The sequence below is a fragment of the Malurus melanocephalus genome, unplaced genomic scaffold (genome assembly GCF_030028575.1).
Source record: "Malurus melanocephalus ecotype Western Australia unplaced genomic scaffold, MMel_1.1 scaffold_31, whole genome shotgun sequence".
Classification (NCBI taxonomy): Eukaryota; Metazoa; Chordata; class Aves; order Passeriformes; family Maluridae; genus Malurus; species Malurus melanocephalus.
The window spans coordinates 349964-372695 of record NW_026623263.1 but is presented as its reverse complement, the minus strand read 5'-3'; the positions used below and the strand labels follow the sequence as shown (position 1 = coordinate 372695).

General features: G+C 38.8%; 1 protein-coding gene across 1 annotated transcript in view; it reads right to left on the bottom strand.

The window, feature by feature from the left end:
- Positions 1 to 197, bottom strand: part of TNPO1 (transportin 1) — a 68580-nt gene extending 68383 nt beyond the window's left edge. The window contains exon 1 of the mRNA XM_057363775.1: positions 95 to 197. The gene's annotated coding sequence lies outside the window, so the exon portion shown is untranslated. The remainder of the gene's footprint in view (positions 1 to 94) is intronic.
- Positions 198 to 22732: the final 22535 nt, after the last annotated feature.

Sequence of the window (22732 nt, the reverse complement as noted above, 5' to 3'; positions counted from 1 at the left end):
GCAGCGCGGGGGCCCCTGACATCGGCCGAGGGACGCGGCGGCGGATACCGGGGATGGGACGTCCCAGCCCGCCCCTCGCAGCCCGGACACGTACCCACACCATCCCAGAGCCCGGCGGCAGGGGAGTGGCGAGGGAGCGGCCCGACCTCTCCCTCCGCAGCTCCACGCGGCGCGGCTGCGGCCCCCGAAATGGCTGAACAAAGGGAGCCTCGCTCGGCCGCCRCCGCCCCTCGATTGGCCGCGGGGCGGGGCCGGGGGCGGGGGCGCCGCTGCCCCGGTCACCCTGGCAACGGCGGGCGGACAGGCGGCGGCGGTGAAATGGCCGCCCGGCCCCGCCCGGCATCTCGCGGTCGCGGTGCGGGCCGCGCAGCGCCAACGGGCTGCTCACGGGAGTGCTTCCCTCTTCCCCCGGGCCCCGCCAGGGTCCACAGCACGGGCTCCTCTCCCCGCACGTCCTCACGCCCGCACCCCTCAGGCAGCAGCCGATCCACAGGAGGTGTCTGACACGTGCCAAAAATCATAAAAAATAAAAAATGAGGCTAAGGCCTGGACAACAAAGGTTCACCACTCTGGATTTCATCTTAGGCAGGCAATGCAAGTGCACACGCAGGGTCTCCCCAGACTTTTCTGGAAGTGAATGGGTTAAGAGCAGCCCTGCAAAGAAGGACTTGGTGCTGCTTGTGTATGAAAATCGGGATATRATCTGGCAATGTGCATTTGCAGCCCAGAAAGGCAATTGTATACTGGGCTGCATCAACAAACATGAGGCCAGCAGGCTGAGGAAGGTGATTCTCCTGCTCTAACTTCTATATCCAGCTGTGGAGTCCTCACCACAGATAAGACATGGACCTATTGGAGCCGGTCAAGAGAGCACTGCCAACCCAAACCATTGTGTGGCCAGCTGTCCYGGCAAGAAGACCAGTGCACATTCATTCACTGCTGTGGGTACCCTAACAAGTAGCAATCTCTAATTGTGCTGCAATCCTTGCTACTCTAATAGTCTACTTGCTACTAGATACTTTTTCATTAGACAATGAAAGCTGATATTTTTTTACCCCATTTCTAAAGCTTATGGACCATTTAGAAAAACACGTTCTTGAGACAAACTTGATATGTTTGCTTAGGGTGCCCTTGCGTGTCTTCTGCTCTTGGAAATGCACAGCCTTCTCTCAGTCGTCATTTAAACAATCCTCTCAGTCTGCCTCTTTTAGCATGCGCATAACCCCTACATACTACTATGATTTCACCGCAACAAAAAGCTTTTGACAGGGTCTTCCATAAAGGGAGCTGCTCTTGCAGCCACTTGTCTAAATCAGCACTCTAATGTTGCTATGTAAGGTCAGGTCTAGCATTGTACCAGGCTACATTTCCTAATTGTTGTAGAAGAGGAAAACTTGAAAACACAACTGGTCTGAACACTAGAATTTCATACTCATAATACATGCATCATCTAATACTCCAACACTTATCTCAATTTGTTTATTTTCATGGGATCTGTCTGGTAATCTAGATTTCCTCTTGTGGGAAGATCTGTTATGTGCACTTTCAAAAGGCTTCTTCCCTCTTTTGAAATTCCTACCCACACAGTCAAATTAAATACCACTTATTTTCCTCAAGTATTATTTTACTGTGATTGTTCTGAGCAGATTGTAATATAATTATGTGCTGAATTGTGATTTGTACCTTAATACTTATACCYGCAGCCATGACTGTATATTCATTATCTCATCATTATCTCATATAAAACCCAATCTCTCAGCTAACRGGGAAGTAGGTGTGGGGCTGTATCTTCCAGTTCAGCCTTCCTGAGTATAGAGGCATATGTCSTATAGCTAACTTCTACCTTTCCAGCAGTCTGCTTTCCTCCTGAAAAGATTGTATGTGATCATGGCCTGCCTGGATGCCCAATTCTCTGCTATTCTCCTCCTGATAGTTTTCAACCTGTTGGTCAGCTGCAGCCAAATCTGACTGACGGGTCAGGGTCTCCAAAAGATAACAAAGTTAAGCCTTGTGATGAACAGCAGGAAGCCAGACATAGGAGATGGGCTGTGCTAATTAGGAAATAYTGGAATTGGTGGAAGGAAGGGGTAATTTCTGCCTGTTTGATATCCTGCCAGTTTATCAGTACCAAAACRCTGATGGGTCCAGTCCATACACGTAATTTAAAATTAAAGCTGTAGTACTGTTTCTGGCGCAGCTGCTTGCCCAAAGATGTGGGAGAGACCTTGTGGTAACAGCATTTAGTGGGTATGGGATGGGGGACTATAAATACTCAGTTGGGGTGCACATCCTGGTGCCTGATACTGGTGTTTTAAACCTGTTCATAGTACAATAAAGCTACAAAAACAKCATAGTCAGCTTCTTAAGTATTCCTCTAAATGGGACAGAGAAGCCAGTGGCGCTCCACTGTCACTGTAMATCACAATCTCCAATTGCAGCCTTTTTGATGGCACAATTAAAGTGATCCAGGCCCAGCCAGTGTCCTTCCACTGGCTGGAGAACAAGAGACAGAAGAATTAAAGATAAGAGATACCTTTGCTGACTTCACCCAGATTTAAGGTAAATATAGATTTCTAACTTCCTGACAATTTTCTGAAGATTTGTCTTAATAAAATGAAATACTAGAGCAATACATTTTCAGTCAGCTAGAACTCATTGAAATGCGCTTTCAGACCTGATGCCCCCAGTCTCTTGTACTTTAACAAGGCCCATAAAATGATATGCTATGTGTCCATTTTACTCTAGTGATAGATTGCAGCAGACTGTGTTTAAATAGTTCTGCTTTCCRTGGACACTTGACATCTGTGAAAGACATTGTCTATACAGCGGAAAGTCCTTCTCTAGTGGTCCATTCCAGGTACTGATGATGTTCTATCATCAAAACATGAAGGAAACAGAGTATTGAAATATTACCACTATCTCCATGTTCACATGCAGGCACTGAAGTCTTTTGGGATGGCGAGATAACTGGGTATTAGATGCTGTGGAAGGCTAGCTAAGCTGAGAAGGGTCAGGTAGACATTTTACACCTTGGTGAGATGAAGGAATGCAGGTGTCGCGTCCAGATAGAATAATTGCTGAAATTGTGTGAACCATCCTTCTGAGGTGATGGGAAGGCAATGCAAGGACATCATGTTCTTAAGCTGCTGGAAACTCCCTACGAGGTATTTGTGCTAGTTAGCYTTGGGAAAAAGTAGAAGTAGATAAGGGAAATTTGGCAAATGAATCATTAAAGGTGGAGTTGAYGTGTAAGACGTGGACCTATGAAATACATGTATTACAGAATATGTATGAGCTAATTATGTATGTTATAAAACTTAGACATTGTTTACAATAAATCAAAGTTGGCTTATAACTCATATTGAGTAGTCYGAGTCTTCCCTTYGCCGACAAGATGCAGCCTAGTCCTAATAGCACATCCAATTAGCCAGAGCTTATTTATCTGTTTCTCAGTACAATAATTTGGATTGAGAAAGCCAAAGCTTTGTGCTAAACAATTCCTAAGTTTATTTGACATCCACTAATCATGTCTGCATTGCACGGATGGTGCACTATATAGACATATGTTTAAGTTGCTTTTTTTCAATTTGAGGCTGCAGTTCTATCTGTGTGACTACAGATTTTTTTAGGAGCAGAGAGTTATTTTCACTATCATTTGTCATCCTAATCAATTGGTTTTTAAGCACCTGGTTTTTCTTGACAGGATCAAGCATAGAGATTCATCATCTGAAAGCATGAGATGCATCATCTGAAAACTGAAAGGGCAGTTTTCTTAGTAATAAGGGAAGCTGTGCTATTTCCACGGAAATTTTCCCTCCAGCTTACAAAGAATGACTTAAATGAATTTTTGAGTTGTTGCACAGAGGAATCAGAAGCAACCTGAGGTGCTCTATGGATGCTGATAATGTGTCTTGTGATTGCTCCAATTTTTGTGTTGCATTGATAAGTAGCATTAAGTTAGGATTGAATAAAACCTAGAAATTATTGTAAAGGTGTTTGCATGAGTTTGCAATTTTGAAGACAGCAGGTGCAAGAGGTATTGTCCTGTCCAATATATATTGTATACTGTCCAATATATATTGTATATTGTCCAATATATATTGTTGTACTGTCCAATATATATCAATTTAAATCAATCTAAATTGAGATATCTATTTAAATAGTCATGGGCCATGGTTAAAAGCTAATATTGCTGCTTTATTGATCATCAAAACCAGGAAAAACCAAAAATTGTGAGTCTCCAGCATCCAGCAGCTGGGATGTTTATTCTTGCTTAACATTGGTAGATTYAGCAGAGTACTTGCAGTTGCTGTGTTCCGTAGACAAGAAATAACCAAGATTAAGAAACCCAGAAAAAAAAAAAAGACGACAAATCTGACCGATAACTTCTTCCATAAATAAGATTAACGACGTGTAAATGTGAATATTTGCATTATTACACTGCCTTTAAGGTATTAAGAAGAAAGGAAGGAAGTACGGAAGCGAGTGCAGAAGGAAGGAAGGAAGGAAGGAAGGAAGATTTAAATAGTAAATTAAATGTATATGTATTCATGTACAGTTAATTACTGTAGGATTTTTTCAACAATATGCAGATAACATATTTTGGAAACATTATATATGAAAACAAAGTAAGATGATAATCTTGGCAAAGACGTGGTCACTAACTGTGAGAAATACATGATTAACCAGGGTTGCTGGTCAGACAGAAATAACAAGATTTCTTGATTTCATAGCTTGATTGATTAATTTCATAGACAAAATTTTGAATAGGTTTTCAGTATGTGCAAAGTTRATAACTATTTCCAGGCCTGCGAGAGTATGAAAATATCACTGCTATTTTGCCTATCCAAAGAGTATTTCTTTCTAGTGAAGTTCATGAACTATATCTATTCATATGGGATCTGAAAGAATTCACTATGAAGAGAAATTACATTTCAATTTTTTGTATTTGTGTCATTGCCTGTAAGAAGTTGATCCACTTTTTTTCAGCTAAAAATATTTTTTCAACGTTGTATGTTGGCTGTTGAGATTTTTTTTTTCAACTTCATTTCTATTTTGTGTCACCACAAAGAAGTAAACTGCTTTCCTAAAGGTTTTGGTTCACAATTGAAGATAAATTTAGCAGTAGCAACTAAAGCTGTTATTGCCTGAAGCCATCTACACCAGCCATTTTGCTGAGATTAGTCATARGATGCAAAGTATGTTTTAAGTGTAATTTAAAATATCATGGTTCTAGAATAAATGTCAAATTGTACTGATTATAATGTGTTTAAACTTTAAAACAAATTAAATACCTGCTTTAAGATTATAGTTTCACTGGGCAGGCTGAAGATCAGAGAGGTTAAAAGCTGGTATGCTAAGTAAATTATTAGGACAAATATATGAACCAGGCCATCAAYACATAAACCAAGGCTGGTAGCAGTTGCAGATGTAGAAAAAAAAAACCAAACCAAAAACAAAAAAAAACTATTCATCATCTGTCTAGGTACCATTTTTAAGAGAAAATCTTCATGAACATTTTCTGAAATCTTCATGTTCTTCTTGGTTGGTCACTGAAGTTTTTTCAATAGAACACTGAAACCTGTTTGGTTCAGCCTTCATAAACTTYGTTTGTCCATCTGAAAACAGCAGCAATTCTGAGAAGAAATCTTTGGAGATAACTGAAAGAGCTGAATGAGCTGAATGAGCTGCATGGAGTATGTAATCTGTTGTGACTATGGCTGCGTTATTTTTAGTCTCCTTTGCTGTGTGTGTAAAAGGGACTGTAGTAGAACCAGCAGAAAATATAGAAGTGCTTAATGGTCAGAGATTTGTCATGTGGGGATGCCAAAATTTACGGAATGGTGTACAGACACAGGCATACTCCTCTTGCTTTTGTCTTTACAGAAAGTGTAGGCAACAGCCATRAAAGAGTGCTGAAAGCCCCTTTTCCTCTTTTCTGTAGCAGTGCTAGTGACTACATTAACCAATAGTGAAGGTCTGTACGTGGGTTATCTCCAAGTTAGCTGTGCTGGAGGAGATTGAAAGAAAATACTAAAAGAAGTTACAGACAGACTAACTTGAGAAAGTTGAAAAAAATGTATGAAAAAACTAGAGTTGCTTGAAGATGGCAGAAAAATATCAAAAATTTGTGAGCAGTGAAGATGGGAATAAAAAGGACTCAGAGAAAGAAAAGAGAAGGATTGCCAGATCTCTCATTTTCCTTTTAATTTACCTACTTCTTTCTTATGATAAAGTATTCTATAACTTAACTTGTTGCTCCTTGATTCATGTTTTAATGAMTTGTTAGAACCTAAGCCTAAAAGGAGTTTAATTTCAACAGACTTCAACAAACAGGCTCTTAATCTTCAGTGGTGTTATTTGTTTRTTTGGGTAGGATCAAATTTTAGGGTAGGATTTTCTCATGTTTTCAGTTACTTGTTTATGATGGTTTCAAGTGTTACATTCAGAAGTAGGACGCGTGTCAACTACTAATTAAAAAAACCTTTAAATTTACCAATTTCTGCAATTCCATGTAAACTTAATGGAAAACTGTATAGGAAATTGAAATCTTTCATGAGATTCTGAGAGGTTTTAATGCCAATTTCTGTAATTATTCAAGATAATGGCTGTGCTAACAACAGCAACCAGAAGTTATTATGCCTCACTTAAGTTCAGTTGAGCATGCCCCTGCTCATTGCAGGAGGGTTGGACTTTCAAAGGTCCCTTCCAATCTAAAACCTTCTGTGGTTCTGTGATTCTATAAAAGCACCACTTTCAAACTGGTGAGGTGTGGAGTATACCTGATAAAGCTCTTTTGGCCTGAAGAAGCAGCCTGGTTGTTGTTGCACTGTGTTCCTGGGACAGATGTGCTGGGGAGCCAGGGCAGACCTGTCAGTGATGCTGATGCAGGATTCTGCCTGCCTGCCTGGTGAGCCTGGCTGGGTAAGAGTTCTGTTATCACCAGCTGTGTAGCCAGCAGGGCAAAGGAGAGTTAGAACTCTGTGGGACACCACTATTTTTTTGAAGAGTATCTTTGGCTAAAAATATCTGGGAAAGGGTGGCCTAGAAATTGCAGAGGTTATTGGATTTTGTGATAACTGGAAGTCCCACACACAGAGAGTAAGCAATCTTTGGAGYCTAGAGTGAATACCAAATACTTTAAAAAATTATCAGAGGTATTTTCAAGGTTCTGAATACAAGAGATACCTAAGGACATACCTGTATGTGCCCCTAAGTTTTCTGATAAAAATACATACTTGCAGATTTCTTCTCAAGTAACAATAATTTTCTTTATTGCAACAATGAGTCTTCATCTCCTTAATGAGAAACACCCAAACCATTCAATTCCATCTGTRAACAGGTCAGCTAGATTTGTGCCAGGTTTAACACAACTTTCATTTTTGTGTCCTCTTATAYGTTATGTTGTATTAAGATGAAATGCAATTACTGAACCATTGTATATATGAGCCCAAGTACTTAGCCATGATGACATAAAAATAGAGAAATCAATTATTTGCATTCCAGCATGTCATGTTTGTAAATAACTTAGCACTGGAAGCCAAAATTATGACATGKCTAATGGCAAACTTTCAAGAAGTCTAAGAAATATATTATCAAATGTCTCAGTATAACAAACAAATGTAGGTTGCTTTCCTGTTCTGTTTAAATTGTTGGGAGCTTTTTGTTCTGTTTACAAATACAAAGAAGAAATTGTATGTTTCACAATTGCAATTTAAAATATATTGCAGCATTTAAATCATGGTTAGGACTAGATAGTCAGGAAAGTTGGATAGTAAATATAAAATTATGATGTAATCCCTAATTAATTCTGGCTTCATCAAAGGCATTGGCAGCATTCCCACATTTTATGTAGTACTAAGATTTCACTCAGTGCCTGGCATAGACCAAAAGGCCAAAGAACTGAATTTCTCAAGGGCATCAAGTTTTTAAATGTGGGACTATCCACCTACATATAATCATGAGGTCAAATATTTAATAAAATACTTACGTTTAACTCAGAAAAAAATTCCAAAGGAACTCTGTGTTATTAGAGTTCTGCTGTGGCAACCACCTTCAACAAGTCTAACAGCAACTCTTTAGCAAGACACAATCACTGTAGTTTAAAAAGCATTATTCTCTTCTTTTCCCCTGTAAAAATGACTGTTGAAACAAGGAATTCAAAGCCTATTAAAAAAAGAAGACAGAATTATGAATATGTTAGGCATGAGAGAAAAAAAATCTCCCTCTCCTTAAGCCTCCAAAAGAAAGAATTAGTGATTTGACTTAAGTTTACTTGAGCATTGGAAATTTTTCAAAGGACATGCATCCATGAAAAGCATTCCAGTAAAAGCTATGAACATTCTTGCTAAGGAAACATGTTCAGAAATAGATTTAATGACCTTTCCATCACAAAGTATCGTTTTATAAAATATCAGAGATGAGCCTGAAAAAAACCCCATAGTTCTTAAGTGGAGTTAATTATTCAATAAACTAAGTTAATTTACAATATATGAAGCATTAAGTTTGCTTGAATGGCAGCAGAGCTCTTGCTTTGACATGTAGTTCATCATGATCCCCAGAGGCATTCTGACTGCTGTCCAGAATCATTCCAGAGATTACTGAAGGCATTTATTGYACAATCTTCCTCGAATTCACTATTGAAGTTTGAAAGCAATGGTAATTTCACTGTGAGCAAAYTGTGCCTGATAATACTGCAGATACAAAAGGATGGGTGGAGGTTATACAATACCCTTTTATCCCCTCTGCATTTCTTTGGGCATGTAATATAGATAGTTTTCACCTCCATCTTGAATGTGAAGGAGAGAAGAGGACACTGACAGCTGTGATCCTCCCCCACATGCCTTTCCAATTCCTTTGAGATAATGGACATTGGGAAGGATACTTCCAGGAAGACACACAAAGGCTCTCAGAGTGGTATTTCACTCTGTAGCAGGCACACTTCCCTTGGAGATGCGGGAGCTGAGGAAAGGAATGTGCCCCATCAGGGATGAAAGTCAACTGTCTGTATCTTTCAATCTTTGTAGGACCAGCACTGTTATCAGATAATGTTTTCATTTRCAAACAGAAAGTCTATATGCTTAATCTATTTTTATGCAATGTCCATGGCTCTCTTCACTGGCCTACAGCAGAAGTCTCCCATGATCTCCATCCAGTGCTACTTTCTAATTTTGGTTGTTGAAAGGAAAAACAGCCACAGTGGGCAAAATTTTAGAATTCTGGAGTTTTTGTTTCTGTTAAAAAATCAATATAAGCATAAAAAATTTAGACACTAACATTCCTAGTTTGAAATCTTTCTAGACGGTGAAAACCTGTTTTTCTTCTCTGAGTTACTTACAAGGTTGTTTTCAGTCCCAAACAGTTCTCCATTCTTTAAGAATATTTGTTAAGTGTCTTAAGAAATTCTTCACATGTCTTCTCATCCTTTGTCATATTCAGATCGTGAATTTAGTTTATATGTAGATCCTTTGGTCATAAAGGGAGTGTGTAATAATTTTGCAGACCTTAGACTCTATTGGTTTCCTGGCATTAGTGCAAACTCCCATAGATTAYAATTCATTTCTGTCAGCCCTCTAATTTTCTTGTGGCCCTTTTTTTCTTTCCTCGCACAGTTGAACATTATATTTTTTAATGTAATATTTTTTGTTTTGCTGTCTTATATTGTCCCCTATATGTCTGTGACCAATTATCGTGACCACATGGATCACCAGTGGTTTCACCAGAGAAATAATTTTCCTAGACAGCAGAGCTCAACAGCCACTATGCCTACTCCTTAAGAAATTCTGCATGCTGGTGAACCTGTTTCTCTGCACAGGGAGGTGAGCAGCCTTTCTGCCTGCCATCTTTAAACAGAATTTATATTCAAATATCTTCACTTCCCTAGCAACTAAAAATGAAATCGTTAGTGAAGTTTCTTCTCACGTTTTTCTCACATGTGTTACTGCCCAGTTGGAAAAGAGTTTCTTTTTCTTTCTTTAAAATCTATGCTAATTATTTTCTYCATAGATATAATCCTTCAAGACTGATTTCCCATGTTTGTACCTTGGTGAAAAATAATCCTTGTGAAAAATAATGAAAAAAACCTCTCAACATTCCAATTAGAAAAAAAAATTATGAACCAGAAAATGTGTTTAGGTACAATAAGTCAATTTAATATGTTCCATTCATTCCTTTGGTATGCTTAATATTAGAACTGATGAAGTAAATAATTTGCTGTCAAGAGAAGAAGYATATGACACTTCTAAGTGAGAAAARTCTAATTTCTGAATACATAAMAGTGTATRACATTCCATAYAAACTTCAGAAATGTCTTTATTTTATTTTGGAGKTTTTTTTCAAATCCTTATTTATTTCATACGTAGAATAGTTGGTGTTGGAAAGCAGTTCAGGAAGTCATCTGGTCCGACCTCTATGCTCAAGCAGGGTCATCTAGAGCTGATTCCCTGGGACCATGTCCAGATGGCTTTTGGCAGTCTCCAAGGATGGAGATTCCACTGTTTCTGCGGGCAACTTGTGCCAGTGCTCAGTCATTCTCACAGTAAAAATAGTGGTTCTTTACATTCGCAAGGAATCTTCTATGATTCTGCCTCTGGTGTGTCACTGAAGGGGTCTGGACACCTCTGCTGTGTATTTATATGCACATGTATACACCTTCTTTCATGTATTTATATACATTGATGGCATTCCCCTGAAGCATTCTCTTCTCCCTGCCTCATTTTCATGTCTCTGGCTCTCTGCCGTGTGATCACATCCCCCCAATGCACTARCCAGAACTGGAAACAGCACTCCAGATGCGGCCTCACCAGTGCTGAGGAGAGCAGAAAGATCACCTCCCTTGACCTGCTGGCAATACCTCTAACACAGCCCAGGATATCATTAGCCCTCCACATAGCAAGGTCCTTACATAAGAAATCACATTATTGTATTGTTTTGGGGGTTTCTTTAGACTTGCTTGTAGAAAATGATCTTTTTCCCCCCAACATTTGAGACATTCTCAGGGACAATGTAATGATAGCAATTTTTCTAAAATCAACCATAAATAGGATCTACTTCACTACTTAACMTGTAATACATAATTAAAAATAGTTTTCAAGTAACACTCCATCTTTAGAGCATCAGTTTTGTACTTTAGCACAGTTAATAACTTCCCAGAATAAAATCCATAAATGAATTATTGTTGACATGCAGAATTTAATGTTGCTTTGATGTTCATAGAGTACTTTGGAAATTCGTGCCATGGTAAAACYGACYTTWATATATCAGATGTGAGATTTGCACTTTATAACCACAAAACTGAGAATGCTTCATTCATATCTATCACCAGGTATCAGCCACTCTCTTTTCTTGTTCTAGTGCTCTATTATTTACCAATTACAACCTGGCAGATGCTGTTTGTGTTTATGTTTTTGCTCTTTGCCTCTGCTGAGAGCAGTAAGAGCCTTAGCACTTGTATGCCATTTGTCCTTCAATGAAGGCAGCTGATGTACATTCTTTGCCCACTTAGATAAAGAGCAGTTTAATGAGATTTACGTGCTGTTTCTGGTAAGAGGCCAGTGGCTGATTAGGGAACTACCAATATACTGACCTCTAACCCGCTTTATATTCGCTGCATGTTGACACACCAGTGTRAAGCTTAGAAACAAATATTTAAAATGTTTCATTGATTCCATGCTCAAATTTTCACTCACAATTAATTTTATGCATACAACAAGCTTACTGAATGTCACTTGATAGCCATAGCTCATCATTGAAACTGATAATGTAAATATTTGTACATATGTAAATAAAAATGCTAGTTGTGTAGASATTCTAGATTCTAGAATGTGTGCCTCACATTCTATATTTGACATATTTTGAAGTATCTTTAAAAATATTTTGGTAACTAAAATTTCTTAAACCATTTTTCTTTAAGTATTTAAGCAGGACTTAAAAAAATATAGTGTCTTTGGATTTTTCTTCACATGATGAATCATACCTGTGCTGCTATTTTTTTGTTATTTGCAAGAAAAAATTTCAGAGGAATACCAGAATTTTTTAAACTCTGTTAAACTGATTTTTTGATCTGGCTTGCATTAAGTAATGGATAGAAAAGGGTTACAGTGGAATACATCTAAAAAAATTCTGCTCTAAATCAAACTATGCTGGAATGTAACAGTTGCTGCCTTCGTGTCAATGCTATTTGCTGATGCAGCTCAGTGCAGTTGAATCACCACAAGGGAGATATTTCAAGAGCTTGGTATTCAAGCATTTCTTGGATGAAATCCATAAAAGAGCAGGCATGAGCTGAGTAATAAATCCTGTAGACATGTATGCTGGTGCCATGAAATGGTATCAGTAATCCTATCCACAGCAGCAATTAAAATATCACAGCAGTAGTCTACCAATAGTTTTCCTTTTAATAATAATTCTAATCATGAAAGCAACAATGTAAGAGATGATAGATATGTTTGCACAATATGTTTGCACGATGTTCTATTTCCAGTTATTAATATATCACAATGACTGCCTTTCTCCCTGTAAAAGCTGAAATATATAAATATGGCAGTGAAGTTCATTAGGTTTTTAATGCACAGAGGCAAGCATGAAAGATTCTGCATATAACCATTTATGTGCTGGCATCCTCAGATTCCACAGCAGTGTCCAGCAGCTGGTAACATACACCAGCAATTATAAAATGACATTTACTTATCAGGTTTTTGAAAACCCAGTGAGAGGATCTAGACTATCCTAAACTGCCCTGGTGAAAATGTAACCATCACAGAAATCCCTAGTATTGGTAGTTCACAGCCCACTTTGAAGCTTTGTTCAGTGGCAGCTGACCTTTTGTTGGTCAACTTTGAAGCAAGAACTGCTGAAGAATGCATGGAGRAAACATAAAGTGTTGGAAGAATGTTGTAGGAGGGAAAAATGGTCAAGATAAAGACACTTGAAATTCATTTGGGAATGGAAAGGGTAACAACAGCAAACCCCTATATAGACTAGTCAGTGCAAGATCTTCTATAAATTTGAGCTTTACTAGTCTTTTTGTGCTTCAGTGAATTATTGAACAAATCGACCCTAAAATATACCATGACAAATACATGTAGGCCAGCAGTGGTTATCTTGACTTAATAATAGTTTTTGTAAAATCTGATTAATTTTTAATTTGTAGCACACCTACATTTCACAGGGGTAATCACATAATCCAGATAATCTGGAGATAATCTGCTGGTGACCCTAGCCCAGGCCGCACTGTGTTATACTCTGTGCTCCTGTCCATTCATGGAGCTATTTTTAACRATGTAATTAAGAGGACAGTCTTTACTATAAATAAAAAGGCACAGATCCACATCACAATTTAACAAAAATATATTTAGGCTGATAATAAATCAATGAAATAAAGGCTGAAAGTAGCCTGTCAGGAAAGTCAGATGACAGTGATATAACAGTATTGATGCCTTTTATTTATAACAGAGCATATTGTCCCATTTTATCAGTTAAAAAATGCCTATTTATGTATCTTTTTCTTAGTGAATTATTCTACTTTTTGAGTTGGTGAAGAGAATGTTTAGCCATGGGATAAGAAAAAGTTTCACTTTCTAAAGATTAACTTGTTTTAGTACATACAAGCACATTGACCTAATTGCTTGAATACCTTTTAGTCCCTAACAATAGAATGAATGACGTTTCCGTTCTAAAAGTAACTTTTAAAGCAGTTTTTAGACACATGGTAATGGATATGAAAATGTAAAGAAAGAGAAGAACCACCATTTGTCTAACATAAGAAATCTGTATTGTTTTATGACTGAAGAGATTGCAATTAAATAACTGATTTATCTTTCTGGCTCCTCTGTTGTTTCTCTGCAAGTTAATATCTGGGTTCACTCATCAAACCTGACAAATCTGTTCTGTGGTTTGTTTCTTAACACAGTCAATAGCTTAACTATTTTTTCAATAAATCTGAGACCTGAAAAATGATGTTTGGATTTGCAAATGCCTAAATATATTTTGGAAATCAATGTAATAAAAATACCTAAAAACGCAGGACACAGTTTACCTGAATATGGCATAACTTTGTGACAAAAAGTAGCATATAATTCCAGTTATTAATTTGAGGGTAAAAAATTGCAGTGCTGATAACATCATGAGGTATTTGCTGAAATGCTAAATGCTTTTGGGAGCAATTTTTTCCTAACTGATTTTTTTTCAGTTACTTTGGTTAAAAAGTTTTTTTAAAAACTTTAAGGCTCAGTGCTAAAGGATTATTTTGAGGCTTTGGTGCAATCAAAGATGAGCTGATGAGGTTTTGAGTGAAGACAGAGTGAAAATTTTAAAGTCATGGACCATTCAACTGCGGAAAGTTCCATCTGAAAAGAAATGGTTGTGAGTAAATTAGACTGTGAAGCAGGCGTAAACACATCAACTCAATAGAACAAAAATATATACATTTACATTACTAGGAGAATGAAACACCAGGCTGCAGGTATAGTTAACTTCCTAGACAATGATTTCAGCTTCTTTTCCTTTTCCTCATACATATCTATTACCTTTTTACCTTTTCCATGTATATCCTATTTTCTCCCTGTCCTTTGGAATTTCAAGAGGCCAATCCCGAGGCAGTCTGTATGCAGCAAAATGCTGGAGAAATCATCCACTGAAAGGATTCCCAAAATATCCCAAAATATCACAAATAAGAGTGCTGAAGAACACAAAATAACACACACTTTTCTGGTTTGTGAAAGAAAAGAAGATACTGACTCAAATGGTAGGTACAYGGGAGGCTGGCTTCTGATTGTAAAGATCTCTGTTTGCAATAACCAGAACAGCAAATCCAAACTCTATTTCCTTTCGGCTGACACACCCGAGCTGGCAAAATTATTTCTCTGGGAATGTCAACAATGACACATTGATGGTGTATCAGATTGCCAGCAGTGAATTTTTACTTCCCCTTCATGTACACAGTTGCATTTCATAATATGTGTAGAAGAGGAAGACTTACTTTTCAGCCTCCCCTCTATTCTTAGCACTTAATTGCCCTAGTTAGACTTTGTAAATAAATCACAGAACTCTGGGTTTATGAGTTTCTGTCTGACAGAGCAACTTGACCATTTACAAGACATGTAACTCTTATCTATTCCAATTAAGAAGGAAAGAATCAGTCTAACCTTGTCTCTAGCTGTTTAAATCATTAGTCAGGCAAGTCTGCCTCATGCTGGGTAAATGCAATTCTGATCCCAGAAATTGTTCTGACACAGACTTGCTCTGATTTTTTGAAGAGAGGTTGGTGTACTCAGTGAAGAAATAATCATAAGGCTTTGGTCTGTTACATCCACTGTAATAAAATATTACAAGAAGTATATTCACTGTATTTCACTGTGTTCAGTGCTTTAAGAACTCACTGCTTAATGGACAGGGTTTTGTACAATTAAGTCCAGGGTGAACAGAAAACAGGTAAAATGCAAGGATCAATCATTTGAGATGCAAGGTTGCCTTCAAAAACTTCTTGGAAGCTGATTTTGTTCAAGGGCAGAACTGTGGTCATAGCCAAGTGAAAGCCTGCTTGCTCACCTGGTGCCAGAACTACCCTTTCCTATCTTCTTTTCTCACTCTGATACTCTCTTTCCCACCAAAAATGTGTGAGTTGAAGAATCTGTGAAGGGTAGTAGCTGCTGCAGCAGCAAGGGATCTGTTTCTACTACTATTTTAGGATTTTGATCTTTGATGGTGATGAAAGGCATCTCAACTTCCACTCTGTCTTGATGAGTGTGGAGGTGTATTATAAGACATGTTTGTTCAGACAATTCCATGGCCTGTCAAAAATCACATTTAATTTCACATTATGTCTGATGCCCCAGACTTGGAAGTTTACATAAGAAGGAACAAGTGAAAGCACTCTTTACAATCAGCATTTTCAGCATTTCATTTTCAACATGGAAACTGCAACAATATTATCTCCTTGCTGTTGCGGGGAAATATTTATTTTGATATGGGCAGACATGGCCAGTGACAAGTGACTTGCTCAGTAGGACAAGAGATCCCCAGAAGCCACCAGGAGTGGACAAGTGGATAAATTTGCACCCTTCCAAGAATTTGTGCAGGAACTGTGTTCAGACAGCTATGAAGCTGATGTGTGAAACAGGCTCCATGATGAAGGAGAAGACAGCAGTCAAGTCAGGAACACACAAGGAGATACCAAAGCTAATGAAACAGAAGAGGGAGGAAAAAAAATAGCAAATACCCAAATGACACAAAATATGTGGGAGATACGTGGCCTCATGGCCAGTAGTTTCTTCCTCTTCAGCTAGGTCGGGGTTTTCAGGTCTTATTCATCACAGATAGTAGGCATAGCTAACCTGTCAGTTGCCCAGGCAGATGTATTAATATGCAGTTAAATTTAAAAAAAAAAAAAAAAAAAAAAAAAAAAAAAAAAGCAGAGCCGGTACTCAGGATTGTTACAGACTAGTGAAGCTCTGCCGAAAACATGAAAAATGTGTGTGAAGTTTCGAGTTTGGGACACTGAAGAAATCTTCCATAAAACCAAACCAAACCAGATCAAATCAAACCAGAAATACATAGAAACTAACAAAAACCCACCAAACACTAAGCCACAGGAAAAAAGGAGATTACAAAGTTTATTCTATAGTGGCTTGCCTGTGGTGAGCAGAGACACTTCTCTGCTTCTTCTGTCTCTTGTCCTCAACTACATGATGCCACAGGAACTGACACAGGTGTTTCCTCTGCTGAGATAGAAAAGCTTACCTGTACTTTACTGTGAGAATATGTTCTGGCACACCCATATTTATCTTAACTGCTTTTTTTTTCCAAGAAGGAATGTTCTGTGTGTACCTTAGAGTTAGACCTGCCCTTGCAGTTGCGATTGACTATGTATGTTGGAATGTATAGACTGCAAGATATTTGTACTGTACTCTTTTCTTTTGTTTTCTTAAGATAAGTTACTTTTTAGTAATTAATTTCCACTCAATACATTGAAAAATATGTGTGCTTTGGGAATAATACAAAACCCACTAATTCAAGCATCTCATTAAAAAATATTAAATACCAACCTGAAGGGAGTATCTATACTTAGGTTTTAGGGTGAGAGTGTAACTCCTGAATGCACTTCAGTTTTGTTTGTTTAAGCCATTTCTTAAGTTGGTCACACTCTGTAGAATTTCTATGAATGTATCACATATTTGGCTCTGCCTTTTATTAGATTTCCCAAAGAAGTAAAGTGTAATCATCTGTAGGCCTCGTAGTCTGTGAGTTCATCACTTTCTGAAGTACAAATACCTAATATGACATGGATAGTCACAGCTACAATCAAACCCATGGTACATCACTGTGGCATTAGTCCCAAAGAGAAGGGGCCTCCTACCAGAAAGCTGTTGCAAGTAGGCTTAGGCAGACTGTGCATCTATTCATTCATTTGCTGTCACTTGTGTCATGCAAAACTGACACTACAACTTGTTAACAWGCGTAATGTCATTGCAACATGTCATTACAACCGTAGCTACAGAGCCACGTATGTACACCACATTGTAGCAAATACAGAAGGTAGACAGGTTAGGAACAAAATTCTTGGCCAACACAGTTTATCCTAAACTCACATGTTTAAGCATCAAATAATATTTATAAAGTATCAAATAATGATTTTATTTACTTCGTCCAGCTCTCTTATGTCTTCAAATATAAACATTTATATTTACACTTTTACAAAGATTTCTTTTGACACCACTGAAGAAGAATTGGCAGAGAGATAGATTTAGGTTGCATTCTTCAAAGTAGCACAAAGCAGTGTCAGCGCAGACAGAAACAGGAGGTTACTACACAAATGGGTAAAAGTGAGGGGACAAAAAGCTTGCGTATCTCTCAACTCTCAGAAAAGCCACAGCTAAATAATTTGGAAAAGAGATTCACTTTGTATTTTTGAATATTTCTTCCCACACTTTAAAGCTCTAACTATGAATTAATTAAGTAAAACAGAATAGTAAAATCCTGTTAAGATAGCATGACAAATAGAAAAGCATTTAATTTCTATGCAGTTGGTTTCTGTGACAGGGTGAGTGATACCAAATTTACGTTTCTGTAAAATGTGAAAAAAATATTCCCATGTTAAACCCATCGGTGCACAATGTTGCAATCCTGCCACATATTATCAATTTTTACACATTAATCGTGAGGGGGTGGAGCCTGGAGATGTGTGGGCGAGTCTCGGTTGCTATTCAATATCATGAACTCGCTGCTGCGGGTGGATCTGAGGAATTGTCACTTCCAAGAAGGAGGGGCGTGTCGCTTGCAGTTGGAAAGAAAAGCGTGGGTGTGGAGGTTTTGTCCACCCTTTTGCACATTGTCTCGGGGTTGTGCCGAACGTATATGCATATTTTGCATGTAAATCATGCTCTCTTTGTACACTTTCTTTGTTATTAACGTTGCTGTTCCGGTTCATTTCCTTATATCACTGTTGTTTCCAGTAAATTCTGCTCATCTGAATCCTTGATCTCTGCATTTTGTCTGTCTCACAGAGCGGTGGGGAGGGGAAGCGATCGATCTGTTGAACTTCTGGGGATCCGACTGCTGCTGCAGTCCAGCATGAAGGGATGTAACAATGAACACTTGGGAGCCTGTTCTGCCAGCTCATTGCCTGGCTCTGATCGTGTCAGATAGCTACAAGTCAATGGCACTCAATGGGATGCATCCGGGGGCCCTGTGGAAACTGGCTGATGTCTTTCCAAGCCGCTCTCCATGGTCTTTGAAAAGTCGTGGAAAAAGGGAAACAAATTTCTCATATTTAAAAGGGGAGGAAAGRAAAATCCATGGAACTACAGATGGGTGAGTCTCTTCGCTGTGCCTGGGAAGATCATGGAGCAGATCCTCCTAGAAGGTATGTTAAGGCACATGAAAGGAGAGGGTCATCTGAGGCAGCCAGTGTGATTTCACCTGGCCAATCTAGTGGTTTTCTATGAGGTCAAATGGCTGCAACATTTGACAAAGGAAGACTGACAAATTTTACCTACCTAGACCTCTGTAAGGTCTTTGATGCAGTCCCACATAACACCCTTATCTCCAAACTGGAAAGACATGGATTTGGTGGATGTGCTATGCCATGAATAAGGAATTTGCTGGWTGGACACAGCCAGAGTTGTGGTCASTGGCTCTGTGTCCAGGTGGAGGCTGGTGAAGAGTGGTGCTTCTCAGGGCTCTGTCTGGGGACTGATGCTCTTCAATATCTTCATCAGTGACATCAACAGTGACATCGAGGGCACCCTCAGCAGGTTTATAGATGATAAAAAACTGACACATTGGAAAGACAGGATCATATCCAGAGGGGCCTGGACAAGTTTGAGAAGTGGGCCCATGGGAATCTCATGAAGTTCAACAAGTGCAAGGGCAAAGTCACCTGGGTCAGGGTAATCCTAAATTTGGGTACAGACTGGGAGAAGAAGATTCTGGGAGCAGCCCTGCAGAGAAGGACCTGGGAGCTGCCCTGGATGAAAAGCTGGACATGACCCAGCAGTGTGTGCTCACTGACCRGAAAGCCAATCGTGYCCYGTGCTGGGTCATGAGGGRGTGACCAGCAGGGTGAGGGAGAGGATCCTCACTCTCTACTCTTCCCTCATGAGACCCTACCTGGAGCATTGTATTCAGGTCTGGGGTCCTCAGCAGAAGAAAGACATGGACCTGTTGGAGTGGGTCCAGAAGATGATAACGATGATCCAAATGATGGAACATATCTACTATGAAGACAGGTTGAGAAACTCTGGGTTGTTCAGCCTGGGGAAGAGAACACTTTGGGGAGACCTCAACTGTGGCCTTTCAGTACCTTAAGGAGGCTTATGAAAACAAAGGAGAGGGACTTTTTGTGTGGGCAGATAGTGACATGGCAAGAGGTGATGGTTTGWAACTGAAGTACAGCATGTTTAGATTAGATGTTCGGAGCAAATTCTTTACTCAGGGGATGATGAAACMCTGGTAGAGGTTGCCCAGAGAAGCCATGGATGTTCCTTCTGTGGAAGTATTCAAGGATGTCTTGGATGGCGCTTTGAATAATCTGATCTAGTCAATGGTGTCCCTGCCCGTGACAGAAGGATGGAACTAGATGGCTTTTAATGTCCCTTCTAACCCTAAGTGTCTACTCTGGATGATCCTGACCTTCTCCTGCCTGCCTTTTGTGCCCTGTTGTTTTCAGAAAGAGTAGTTTCAAAAGTAGAATTTCCGTACCCTAAACTTTCAGAATTTGTTATCCTCCTTCATTCATTTCTTTCCACCTTCCCTCTCTGCAGGTGAAAATGTGTTGTAACAAACTTGTCTTTCTGTAGAATTTACTGCATTTTTTTTTACCAAAATTAACTTTTGGTTGTTTTCTTGTCTCTGGCTTTTAAACAAATAAAATGCATTATTCTGTGTTCAGATGACTAAAATAATGTTTCAGTTATTTATTAATAATAGACACAACAAATCAGCCCAACAAGCTTTCCTTTTAACAAGAAAAGCTTTCTCCTTTTGAATGAATAATGCATATTGGAGAAATAACACCTCTCCTGTATTTTATGCGTAGGCAGAAAATGTCCTATCTTTSAGCAAATGCATTAGGCAAACGAGAACACTTTGGGGAAACAGCCATCTCCCAGAATAGAACATTGTGCTCTTTCTATAGCAGAAAGTAAGTTATGGTGTTATCAACTTCATAGTTTAAAACTTCGGGTGGCTTGTCTTCGCAGATGTAACCAGAGTGGTACAGCAAGAGGAGTTGCATATTAATGGTCTTCCTTACTGTTAGTAGAAGCAGCTGGCTCCAAAGGGCTCACGCCATCCCTAGCAGGTGGGAAAACAGGGTGAAGCTTGATTCYGATGAAACAATGAAATAAAGTTGCAGGGAGGTGCAGAATGTGTGGGAAATATATGCTCATGCCAGCATTTGGTTTATTTGCTGATAGTAATCTTCCCAGCAGGTCCTTAGAAACTGTGGTAATGTTCTCWGGAAAGTGGGAAGTTATGCCTTCTTTCACTGAAGTGAATTTCTTTGATTTGCAGGCTTTGAATGTACAGAGCTTCTCAGACTCTTTAAGGGCTTAGATGAGGGAGCCAGCTCAGCATATCTTATTTCCCAGAAAAACCTTCTTAGACTGGCATTAAAACCATTAATTTTATGTGTATTGATAAAGAAATAACAGAAAAAAAAACCCCATCCATAAGCCTCATACTATAAGCTCTAAAGCAGGGATTTTTATGACAAGAATTCTTTTATATATACACAGGATATAAAAGTCCATGTTTTTATGCAACATATATAAATGCAGCATGCATGTTGCATAGAACAAAAATTTTTAGACTGTACTGTTCTGAAATACATAGAATTCAATATTTGTATTATTTATGTTTTTTWAAATTACTTCTGTATTAATAAAACCCCTACAAACAACAAAAAAACAAACAACAAACCAAACCCAACCCGAGTGTCTCTGTCTGAACTATTTAGGAAATAAATGCAGACATGTTAGAATGTTCTGACACTCTCTTAGAAAATGTCACCATTTTTCTTTTCACTTTCTTCATCTTAAACAAGTGGGTGGTGAAGACAGCTGATTACCATGTCTGTGAGATCACAAATAAACGGAGTCTCTGAAAAAGATCTAAATAGAAAGATGGCAAGGAGGCAGTATGAACAGAGACAGAAAATCAGAATACTGAAGGAGGAAATTAGCTGATAGTAAAATGTAGAATTTGACAGCTCTGTGTTGAAAATGGGGAAGATTGGATGCAACACAGGATGGGGTTGAATAGAAGATTAAATGTTTGAAAGTAGTTTGAAAAATACGTCAGTGCCTTAGAAAGTTAATTCAAACCTAAGTTTTATCTGTGGGATAGTATAATGTATATGTGATATATGTGGCATAAAAAAAGAGATAATTTGGTCATTAAGAACAATTTTTCCACAGGAATATAATGAGAAGTATACCTATTCAGAAAACACCAGGTGTTATCAGTGCCCCCTAGRAATCTGCATCATGGGTTGTGGTTCAGTGATGTCCTGTGAATTTTGCTTACACACTTAGGAAGGCACAGTGTCCCTTCCTCCTCTGGGACAGCGACTCCTGTCTGCAACCATTTTCTCAGTTGCCCTGGTCTGTACCGCTGCGTTCTAGTGACCTGGAGTTGAATTGGAGTCTTGAAGTGGACTGCAGCATTGCTGAGTGTTGTTTTCTTGGCTCACTGCCCAGACTAAAGATTTATTAAATATTTCATAGGTATTTAAAGGAGACTAAAAGAAAAACACCTTAGAAACTCTGACTGTGATTTATGGCTTTTGAAACTCAAGATCAGAATGAGGAAGAGATTTAGAATACCAAGGATAATTCTTCCTGCTAGTTTCTCACTTCATCTAGCAGGAAAGTAAAACTGACCCTTCTGTTGCCACAGACTGATTATTTTCTCTGTGTCACAGATTAACATGATTTTCATCCTGACTCTGGACACAGTAAGGCATCTGACCAGCACACAGGAGCTTCCTGGATATCATGCTTATTCTTAGAGAGAAAAGGTAGTGCAGCTGCTAGTCTTGTTGATTTGAAYTGCTGCAATGCTCAGAGTCTCAACTGAAGCATCTGTGTGTATGTACAGTTAGCCAGTGCAAACTGGACATGAAAACCACTGTGCACTGGTCTTTGTGCCCCAGCCCGATGGTTTTAAGGAATTTCTTCAACTGAATTCACTTTGCTGTGTTTGATTTCAGGACAGTATCCATGATGTTCAAAAC